The 12,153-nt window shown below is 42.5% G+C and overlaps 1 protein-coding gene across 4 annotated transcripts in view; it reads left to right on the top strand.

Annotated features, from left to right (window-relative positions):
* Nucleotides 1-12,153, top strand: part of COL8A2 (collagen type VIII alpha 2 chain) — a 284,052-nt gene that overhangs the window by 165,878 nt on the left and 106,021 nt on the right. The window lies entirely within an intron of this gene.

The following is a 12,153-nucleotide window of genomic DNA, read 5'->3' as shown; positions in this document are numbered from 1 at the left end:
AGATGTGTATGCCACCCCTCTAATTGTTGAGAACTGATTATCGAGAACTGCTTATCAAAGTTCGCATAGTTGATCAGTTGTTAGAATTCGACCACCATTGACTTAATGAACAATGGGCATTGACAATGACAGAAAACATTTAGTAACTGTCTCTCAGATGATACACATCATAGTTCATATAGACCAATTTTTAATCAAGAACACCCCACCTCCCCCGGTCACTTTACCAATGTTAAAATCTGGTCACCTTAAACATGACACATTAAATCCTAGAAAAATTACTCCAATTGTGTGGGTTGTGGGTTGATTGTTGATTGCTCCAGGCTTTGTTGGTTGTATCAGTTGTTAGAATCCAAGGGTTTCGCTCCAGGCTTTGTTGTTTGTTGGTTGTGTCAGTTGTTAGAATCCAAGGGTTTCGCTCCAGGCTTTGTTGTTTGTTGGTTGTATCAGTTGTTAGAATCCAAGGGTTTCGCTCCAGGCTTTGTTGTTTGTTGGTTGTGTCAGTTGTTAGAATCCAAGGGTTTTGCTCCAGGCTTTGTTGATTGTTGGTTGTATCAGTTGTTAGAATCCAAGGGTTTCGCTCCAGGCTTTGTTGATTGTTGGTTGTATCAGTTGTTAGAATCCAAGGGTTTCGCTCCAGGCTTTGTTGATTGTTGGTTGTGTCAGTTGTTAGAATCCAAGGGTTTCGCTCCAGCCTTTGTTGGTTGTTGGTTGTGTCAGTTGTTAGAATCCAAGGGTTTCGCTCTACGCTTTGTTGGTTGTTGGTTGTGTCAGTTGTTAGAATCCAAGGGTCCATGTACTGGCTGAGGTTGGAAGTGCCAATGCATTTCCTCATATCACAAAAAATTATAGCTAAACAAAGTTAAGTAGCCAATCGAAAAGAAAAATCCCCCTTAGGGAAGGGAAGAAAGTAGGGTGGAAAAAGCAGAGAGAATAAAAGAGGTTGGGGTCTATAGCAACGGATAATCTTTATGGGGTGGGGGAGAGCTTTTATAACAGGAACCATCCCAGAAAATACCTGTGGTTTGGCATGCATTGTTGGTCTGGCCAAAATATGTACCTGGCAGTCTTGCCCTCTGATGAATGCTACCCTCTGGTATGTCAATGGATCTTGAAATTATGGGTGGGTGAGGGGTGTCCACAGAAGAGCAGAAGGGCTTGTCAAGTCTTCAAAAGCAAGAAATCCTGAAAGAGGGAGGAAGGGGGTGGGCGGGGAAAAGAAGAGGAACGGTGGTGCTTGTTTCCAAAAGCTTGCAACATTTGATCTTTGGAAGCAAACATGCTTGGAAAAGGCCTTTGACAAAGTCCCATCCAGTCAGGGGTGGGCTACTGCCCAGACGGGGACGACGACACAGTGGGGTAGCAAAAATGGAGCTCCACCCCAGAACACCCAATTTGCACTGAAAGATGTTGAAAGAAAATGCAGGGCGTCCTGCATAAGCCAGGCCCACAGTGTGGTAGTAAACATTTTGGTAGCCCTTCACTGCATCCAGCCCAAACTAGCTTTGATCTCATTTCTTTCGGCTAACAGGTAGCTCACTAGGAGGAATATTTGACGCACCTTAACACCAGCATTGCGTTCCTGGGGAAAAGCCTACCGGTTTATTAAGGGGCACACCCTTTCCTGGTCTTTTGAAACCCCGTTGATCAACTCCACATTTGTCCTGCTCCAGTTTTTCTTCCGACATTCTCTGAAACATTTGTCTCTATGTTGGCTTTCCAAAGCATTACAAAAACAACCCTACTTGCCAAAGCAGAGTTGAGTAGATCAAAGCTGTGCGCAATGAGTTCAGTTCTTCTACATGCTAAATGATTTTTTAAAAATATGCGTTGAGTCACTTACCTCTTTTATTTTAAAACAACAACAACAACAAATGGCTGCAATTCATAAGACTTGAAAGAGAAAAATCAGTGTTCATTAAAAGCAGACCCAAACAATGCTCAAGGAGGTTATAATCGGAAGCATATTTACTAGGGAGCAATCCTAATTTAAACGCAGGGTAGTAAACAGTGCTTTGATTGTTCAGATGACAAACCAGCATCTGGCCTTTATTTCATGTGATTATTTTACCTTGGTGGCTAAATTATCTGGCCGTCTTTCAAAGTAACGCAACCCCAATCATGGGGTTGAAGAGTGGCACAATTCCCAGGAACCATTCTCCACTTAAAGCTCACTACGTGTAAATATGCTGTGGACATACTCAACCAGGCTTCATAATCTTGCCTTCTTCTTTATTGATTGATTGATTGATTGATTGATTGATTGATTGATTGGATTTGTATGCTGCCCCTCTCCGAGGACTCGGGGCGGTTCACTACATAATAAAAACAGTATACAACATCAAGTCTAAAATCCAATTGATATAATTAACTACTCTAAAAACCCTGGAACATTAAAAATCATTGATTCACTTTCAACAACAAGCATAGTTGGCGCTCATCAGCCAACATTGAATTGAATTGAATTGAATTTATTAGATTTGTATGCCGCCCCTCTCCAAAGACTCGGGGGGGGGGGGGCTCACAACAAGACAGTAATACAATACAATACAAATCTAACGTTAAAATTTAAACTAAATTAAAATACATGTATAAAAAACCCATTAACTACACAGTCATACACACTCAGTCCAGCTGATCAATATAGAGGTCAGAGAGAAAGGGGGGGAGGTTAATCCCCCCACACCTGGTGGCACAGATGGGTCTTAAGCTAGGGTGAAATGGCCCCTAGGGTCTAATGGTGGCATAGATGGGTTTTCAAGTTATCTGCAGCAGACACGAGTTTCTCATCTCCCACGCTACCGGGGTGCTCCCAGAAACCGGCAAGGGAGCGGGCACGTCTGGTGGGCGGGCAGGTGGGTGTCGGCATGAGATTCGGCTTCTGCACATGCACCGGAAGCATGCGAAAGAATAGAATAGAATAGAATAGAATAGAACAGAACAGAATTCTTTATTGGTCAAGTGTGATTGGACACACAAGGAATTTGTCTTTGGTGAATATGCTCTCAGTGTACATAAAATAAAAGATATATTTGTCAAGAATCATGAAGTGCAACACAATGATTGCCATAGGAGTCAAATAAGCAATGAAGAAAAAAATCAATATTAATAAAAATCTTAGGATACAAGCAACAAGTTACAGTCATACAGTCCTAAGAGGGAGGAAATGGGTGATAGGAATGATGAGAAAAAACTAGTAGAAATAGAAGTGCAGACTGTGAATTTCAACTGCTAAAATTCTCAGTAGTGGTGATGTTAGCTGGAGGATTCTGAAGTTCACACATCTGTATGGTAATTGCATTCTGAGAAGGCTGGAAAGGATGTCAGTTTCTTTAATATATTTCCTGACCTCCTCACCTCCTGACCTAACCCCTCGCATCCTGGACATAAATTGTTACAACTCCTACCCTCAAAAAGATCCTATAGAGCAGAGGTCTTCAAACTTGGCAACTTTAAGACTTGTGGACTTCAACTCCCAGAATTCTCCAGTCAGCATAGGTGGCTGGAGAATTCTGGGAGTTGAAGTCCACAAGTCTTAAAGTTGCCAAGTTTGGGGACCCCTGCTATAGAGCACTGCACACCAAGACAACAGACACAAAAACAGTTTCCCCCCCCGAACACCATTGCTCTGCTAAACAAATAATTCCTTCACCACTGTCAAAACTATTCACTAAGGCTGCATTACTATCACTATTAGTCTTCTCATCATTCTTATCACCCAACTCCTCCCACTTATGACTGTATGACTATAACTTTGTTGCTTGTATCCTTACAATTTATATTAATGCTTCCTGATTTGTACCCTATGAGACTCATTGTGCTGTAGTTTATGATTCTTGACTAGTGATGGGCGAACCAAACCCGCACAATTCGGGTCCATACCGAATTTTGCGGTGTTCGGTATGCCGAACACAAACCGAACTTTTTTGAAACTTCAGGCAAAGTTCGGGGTCACGTTCAGCATTCAGAGCTTTGACATCACCGGCAGGTTGATAAGGACGCCAAGGCGATCACTTCCTGGATTCCATGGAATCCAGGAAGTGATCACCTTGGCGTCCTTATCAACATGCCGGTGACGTCAAGGCTCCGCCCATGGAATCTCTTCGTGGGAGGGATTCCCCAGCTCCTTCAAAGGGAGGTCTTCACATAAAAATAAACATTGTTATTTTTATGAAAAAGGACGCCGCAGCGGCGCTGCAAGCAAAGGGCGGTCCTTTCACGTAAAAATAGCAATGTTTATTTTTACCTGAAGTCCTCCCTTTGAAAGAGCTGGAGAATCCTTCCCACGAAGAGATTCCGGGGGCGGAGCCTTGACTTCACCGGCAGGTTGCTAAGAACACCAAAGTGATCATTTCCTGGATTCCATGGAATCCAGGAAGTGATCACCTTGGCGTCCTGAGCAACCTACCGGTATACGTGACATCAAAGCTCCACCCCCAGAATCTCTTGGTGGGATTCCCCGTTCGGGTTCGGGTTCGGATTCGGTTCAGGTTCGGGTTCGGCCGAAGTTTGCGTAAAGTTTGTCCGAACTTGCCGAATCCGAACACCATTGGGTTCACCTATCATTATTGTTGACAAATGTATCTTTTCTTTTATGTACACTGACAGCATATGAACCAAAGACAAATTCCTTGAACACAAACACGATTAAAAATTCTATTCTATTCTGTTTAAGAGCCTCAACATGCATAAAAACATATTTCTACCCTGTTTTTTTTTCTAAAACATTTCACATAAGTGACTTGGTGAAAAATGAAGATTTGAGACGTACATTTGGACTTTTTTTAATGATCTAAAAAAAAGATGTCCTTCTCTGATCCCAAAAACATTCTGCAGGATTGCTTAGATACAATTCAGGCTCACCATAAATGACCAACTATGATACTACCTGAAATGATCTGTTAAATTACACCAATTTTCAAGCTGCCAGGAAAATTTTTCCCTAAAAGCTTTGACCTAAATTGAATTTATGCAGGCTAAACCAGAAATAATGCAGGAAAATATTTGGTGTTGTTTCCCCCCCCCCCCCATCTTCTCATCTGGTTTCTCCTCTTGACATATATTTACTGTTTTTTGCAGCCATCATTCTTATTTTTAATTTATAGCTGAGCATAACAATTTGCAAATTGTAGTTTGTAGATTTTAAGCCAAGGATCCCAGTTAGGTTGATATATACATTGCCAATTTAATAATATAACATTCCTGCTTGAAATGTAGAGCTTTGAATTTGTATACAAAAGAATATAAATGCTTTTTGACTTACAATCATTTATTTAGTGAATGCTCAAAGTTACAACAGCACTAAAAAAAGTGATTTACAACTAGTCCTCACACTTAAAACCATCACAGCATGTCAGAGTAATGATGATTTAATAGCTGACCAGCTGATGTAAGGCTGTACAGTAGTCCCTCGCTATACCGAGCTTCACCTACTGCGGCTTCACTTCATCGTGGGTTTCTGAGGAAGTCGATCGGCAGATTTAAACAGCCCACCGAACTCGATCGGCAGGTTTTTTTAAAAAATATATATCTAAAATTGTATATACTGTATTTAAATACTGTATCTAAAATAAATGCTGTGTGGGAAGGGTTTATAAACACTTAAAACAATGAAAACTTACCAAACAATTACAATATAAATACTTAAATAAGTACTATCAGTCGATAAATTCCCCATCACGGATTTCACCTATCGCGGCCAGGTCTGGAACGTAACACCAGCGATAGGTGAGGGACTACTGTAAACTAAAATGCTGATGCAATGAGGATGAATGAACAGGGTTGTTGCCACTTTAAAACTGAGGATGAGCCAACAGGGTTATGGTCAGTTTAAGAAGCTGTCTATGTAAGGGAGGCCCTTCTCTCCTCATGTATCTCCTCGTAGTGTTCAATTGGCATTGTATTGCTCCATGTAGTGTTGAAGATTGCTTGCCTGGTATGTGTCTACCGACATGCATGTATGTATACAGAATTCTTGTATATAAACAGTGGTGGGATATGAACCATAACGCTAAATTGCGCTCGCTGCCGCGGCTCATAAGTTCCTGCAGGGCCAGTGCAATTTTGCTGCTTCACCTTTGGAGATAGCAAAATTGCGCACGGAACTGCAGGTGCACCTGTGTTTCAGCATGCGTGGAAGCAAAAAACCCTCACTGAAACATGGGCACATCTGCGGCTCCATGCCCGATTTTGCTACCACCACAGCTGTAGCAGCAAAATCGCGCTGGCCCCAAAAGAACTTACGAGCCGCGGTAAGACTCGTAGCCCACCGCTGTATATAAACCACCATTTGTGTACTGTATTTTGCTCATTTTCTGTGCACACTCTGACACAGCATCCCCGTGGTTACGTCATTAAAATTTGGGTGCTTGGCAACCGTGCTGTATTTATAGCAGGTGCCTTCTTGGGTCACATTATCACCATTTCCAGCCTCCCCAGCCAGATTCCAACAAGCAAGGCCAATGGAGGAAGCAGATTGACTTACAAGATACATGATTCACTTAAAAACTGCAGTCATTCATTTAAACATGGCAAAAAAGATTGTAAAATCAGACATGAATAAACAACTGAGTTGCTTTAGCAATCAAAATTCTGATCCTGATTGTGCTTTTAAGTAAAAGATTACTGTATTTTTTAGAGTATAAGACTAGAGTTGGGCGAACCGACCCTGCAAAGTTCAGCATACCAAACCCGGACCCGGAGTTTTGCAAAAGTTTTGCAAAAGTTCAGGTTCGGGTTTGGGTTTGAGAGAGCACCAGGAAGCGCCGCTGCCAAGCTGTCACCTTCCGAAACAGCCGGGGCGCTTCCTGGCACTCTCCCAACCCCAAACTTTTGCCGAACATCCGGGTTCGGTGTTCGGGAGACCGCTGAGAAGCGCCTCGGCTGTTTCTGAAGGTGACAGCTGGGTGGCGGTGCTTCCCAGAACAGCTGGGGAGCTGTCGGCCAGTCGGGAGGTGAAAAAGTAGGTGGGGAATCCCACGAGGAGATTCCAGGGGGGGAGTTTTGACGTTACTGAGTTTTGACGTTACTGAGATGTCCTTCCTGGCCGGCTGAAACGAGGACTCCAGTGACGTCAAAGCTCCGCCCCTGGAATACCAGGCAGCAACCCTATCATAATGAAAGACTCCTAATTTTGGAAGGCTTTAACAAATAAGAAGGATGGCATGCCCATTTATGGGAGAAAAAAGGTGTGAAACACACAATTTCAACCGCATGCACTAAGGGCAACTATACTACGGGTGTGGAGGGAAATAAAGAAAAAACATTATATAGAAATTCCAAAATGGATGTCAACAATTGAAGTAACAAAACACCCAAATACATTAGATAAAACAGAAATATTAACATACAATGACCTATATAGATGGAAAATTGAAATCAAGAGCCAAACTAGAAGAATGGAAAGAAATGAATTGGTTAACATACTATCAAATGCATAGTAGATTTTTTTTTTTTTTTAAAAGTTACCCCTCCCCCCAAAAAAGAATGTCATTGCCTTATCAGGCCAAGGCTTACATTGGCCAATCAGATGCCTCTGGTGCCACTCATAAGCATATGGCGCACACAATGTTCTCTTCCCTAAAGCTGGCAAGCATTTGGAGGCCTCTTGCCCATAACCCCGATTTAATATTAAATCCTCAAGACCACAAGTCCTTGAAATTGCCCGTTGTGAATGTATTCAGTTCCTGGTTACATTCATGTGGATATTTAGGATGTCAATGCACATGCAATACACTCTTGCTGTTTGTTTGGTTTTGCTTAATGTGTTTCGTAACCCCAATCATGGCGGGTAAATTATAGGCTTGGGAAGGAGTGGACAATGCTTTAGTGTCCAGTGGCTGCCCGTAAACTCTTTTGCGGTACCGAGGGCAAAGTGGGCAAGACCACAAATGGAGCAGGATTTGGATACACCATGTTTTTCTTGGACTGGGGAGCACTTTGTGTTTTTGGAAAAAAATATTGCACCTAGGCTAGGGCTCTACTGTACTGTTTGTGTAGTTTCTATCTCAAAGTGATGGGACTTTGTGCTGCCAAATCTTTAGCAAATCTGATCAGAGATTTTCCATAGCACATCCAAAATGGTTGTGGGTACACACAGCCCCACCCTGACTTACTCATTTCATGCAGCAAGAACCAGCTGATTAGTGGTGACCTTGAAAGCCAGTGCAGAACTTTCTTTCAAAAGATATCTGGTGTTTTTTGCCTTTCCCCCAAACGCTTAAGGGTTATAATTGGAGGAAACGTCCAAGAGAGCTTTGTTTTTGTTTTTTTAAAAGCTTCCACTACAGTCCCAGAATTTTCTGGAGGAGAAAAATAACTGTTAAATTGGGTAAATTTGTAAATTAGATATAGTCAAATCAAATCAAACCTTTATTATGGTTATATAGACCAACACAAGGCGGGTGGAGTCCATTCAATTAAAAAACCACAGATGATGCATAAATTTTAATATGTAATGCTAAAAGATATATTAAAGCGGAAAGTAAATATAAAACCAAAATAAAGTCTATGTCTTAACAGAATCTTAAAGGAGGGGGAGCATAAGGTGGTTATGGAAGTCTCCTTTTTTTAATTTAATGACCCTGTAATCCTGTAATTCAGGGTACAGCGATTGAATGGAGTTGAGCATTTACTGGCTGCATGGCTCTTCCTGACGCCAAACAGAGTTGGCAGCAGAAATTTTTTCTTCCCACCCTAGGAGAGAAACATCTGCCACTATCTAGGATTGAACTCTCAATCTTCCAAATGAGAGGCATACCTGCAACATTTTGGAAAATGTGCACAGAATTGGTATGAAAAGATATATGGCGAGAGTGCCATTTGAAAAATAATCAATGCACTTTTTATTCTAACCCACATAAAACCTGGTCCAGGTTATATGGCCTGCGCCCCAGCACATATAATGGAAAAAATTAGAGATATTGAGATAGAGACTAATACTTGGGCCGACCATAACCCATTAGTTATATATTGGAAAGGTAAAAGAAAAATAAATAACTGGTCGATGAATAGAAATATAGTAAAGGATCCAGAGTATAAAAAATGGATAGAGAAAGAATTAGATGTTTTTTAAAAAATAAACAAAAATAATGATACTACCCCACAAAATCTTTGGGATACAACAAAGACATATACAGTGATCCCTCGATCTTCGCGATCTCGATCTTCGCGAAACGCTACACCACGGTTTTTCAGAAAATATTAATTAAAAATACTCCACGGTTTTTTTGCTATACCGCGGTTTTTCCCACCTGATGACGTCACTCTCTTCCTTCCTTTCTCATCTTTCTTTCTCTCTCTCTTTCTCTCTCTTGCTTCTTCCTCTCTCACACTCTCTTCCTCCCTCTCTCATCTCTTTCTTTCCTTCTCTCTCTTTCTCTATCTCTCCCCCTCTTGCTCTCGAGTGGCGGGCGGCGGGCGGACGAGCGGCGGGCGGGCTGTAGCGGCGAGGGCGCCGGACGCGCTGGGGGGGCGGGGGCAGCCAACATTCAAAGCAATCTTTGTTGGCTTCCGCACTTTCATCGCTCCCTGGCTCCACCATCTGCGCATGCGCGGCCATGGAAAAAGGGCGCACATGCGCAGATGGTGTTTTTACTTCCGCACCACTATACTGCGGAAAATCGATTATCGCGAGAGGTCTTGGAACGTAACCCTCGCGATAATCGAGGGATCACTGTATACGTGGGTTAACAATTTCTTTTATGGCAAAAAAACAAAAACAAAGAGAAGAAAATACAACATCAAGAATTAGAGGAAGAGTTGAAAAAATTAGAATTCCAAATGCAAAAAGATGAGCATGATGACAAAGTTAAAAATCAGAGAGAAGTAATAAAACATAAACTAAGGTTGATTGAGAGGCAAGCATCTTCACTCTTAGGCCACCATTTATACGGAAGACTATACAGTGATCCCTCGATTATCGCGAGGGTTCCTTTCCAAGACCCCTCGCGATAATCGATTTTTTGCGATATAGTGGTGCGGAATTAAAAACACCATCTGTGCATGCGCGCCCTTTTTTTCCATGGCCGCGCATGCGCAGATGGTGGAGTTTGCGTGGGAGGTGGGGAAGACCCAGGGAAGGTTCCTTCGGCTGCCCAGCAGCTGATCTGCTCGGCAGCGCCGCAGCAGTGAGGAGCCGAAGATCCGGGTTTCCCCGCCGCCCACGCAAAAGGGAAACCCGGATCTTCGGCTCCTCGCTGCTGCGGCGCTGCCAAGCAGATCAGCTGCTGGCCGGCCGAAGGAACCTTCCCTGGGTCTTCCCCGCCGCCCACGCGCCGCTCGAGAGCAAGAGGGGGAGAGATAGAGAAAGAGAGAGAAGGAAAGAAAGAGATGAGAGAGGGAGGAAGAGAGTGTGAGAGAGGAAGAAGCAAGATAGAGAAAGAGAGAGAGAAAGAAAGATGAGAAAGGAAGAGAGTGACGTCATCGGGTGGGAAAATATTTTTAATTAATATTTTTTGAAAAATCGCGATATAGCGTTTCGCGAAGATTGAGATCGCGAAAATCGAGGGATCACTGTATCTGTCAAATTACAGAGCACTGTAGTGTGGTGAACTAGTTAATGTCTAATTTATGGCGCAGGTCATTATCTGACGATTTTTCTTTTGCAATAATTTTTATTGATTTTATTGTTTTGCATCTTAACATTTTCAGATCAACACCTATCTATTTACACTTGTAATAGTACATTGTATAGTCTGTGCATTGTATACATCATTTTTCTTTGTTGTCTTTCCTTCTTTTCCACTTCCGTCTCCTACTGATTTTTTCCCTTTCTATTTTTTTGTCCATTAATACAATTTAGTCCAAATGTTATAATAGTCCGAATCTTTTTGATCGTTCAACTCCATCGTTAGCTTCTCCATTTCCGCACAATCATAAATATTTTTAATAATTTCCTTCTCCAAGGCTATCTGGGGATCTTTCCATCGTTGCGAGTAGATGATTCTAGCCGTTGTCCCTATGTGTAACATTAAATACTTAGTGTTTTAGGGGTATGATTTCTTTACAATACCTAATAAGATGAGTTCCGGTGTGTATTCAATTATTGTATAAGTCATTTCTTGCAACAATTTATGGATTTCCCTCCAGTATTTTTTTTTTTTTGCTTCGGGACACATCCATTACATTTGATGAATTTGTGCTGGCAATATTATTATTATTATTATTATTATTATTATTATTATTATTATTAATTGGATTTGTATGCAGCCCCTCTCCGCAGACTCGGGGCGGCTAACAACAATGATAAAAAAACAACATGTAACAATCCAATTAATAAAACAACTAAAAACCCTCATTATAAAACCAAACATACACACAAACATACCATGCATAACTTGTAATGGCCTAGGGGGAAGGAATATCTTAATTGCCCCATGCCTGGCGATAAAGGTGGATCTTGAGTAATTTGCAAAAGACAAGGAGGGTGGGGGCCGTTCTAATCTCTGGGGGGAGTTGATTCCAGAGGGCTAGGGCCGCCACAGAGAAGGCTCTTCCCCTGGGGCCCACCAAACGACATTGTTTGGTCGACGGGACCCGGAGAAGGCCAACTCTGTGGGACCTTATCGGCCGCTGGGATTCGTGCGGTACAAGGCGGTTCCAGATGTATTCTGGCCCAATGGCTATATCTTGTAGGAGGATTAGTATCTTGCAAGAAAAAGGGAGGTTTAGGAATGCCCTGTGCACTCTGGGTATGCATCAATGGGGTGATGAGGCTACTACAATCATCACTGTAATATACAGTAGGCACTGCGGGTATTTAGGTACCCTGTTTCCTCACAAATAAGGCATCCCCTGATAATAAGCCCAGTCAGGTTTTTGAGTGCATGGTACTTCATGTTGTGGTTAGCTCTGGCCCAGCTCCTGCCCCAAGGAATGTGGAGGTGGGGGAAACATCCACAAGTCCAGGCCTGTTTTGCTCTCGACAGAGTCTGCCAGTGAAGTATCCTCTGCCGAAGGAAGTGTGGGTGACATGGAAGAGGGGGGCTTGGCTGACAGCCCAGGAGGAGATCAATCTTCCTTATCTTCTTTGGATTCAGAGGAGGAATGTATGACTGACCCACGCATGCGTAGAGTTATGCATAGGAGAGAACAACTTAAGAAATATTACAGGAGAAAAGAGAGGCCACCTGTGTGGGGCTCCAGTAATTAGAG

This window comes from Erythrolamprus reginae, chromosome 11, assembly GCF_031021105.1.
Source record: "Erythrolamprus reginae isolate rEryReg1 chromosome 11, rEryReg1.hap1, whole genome shotgun sequence".
In the NCBI taxonomy this organism is placed as follows: domain Eukaryota; kingdom Metazoa; phylum Chordata; class Lepidosauria; order Squamata; family Dipsadidae; genus Erythrolamprus; species Erythrolamprus reginae.
Note: the sequence above shows the minus strand (reverse complement) of the source record. Positions and strands in the feature narration are given on the sequence as shown.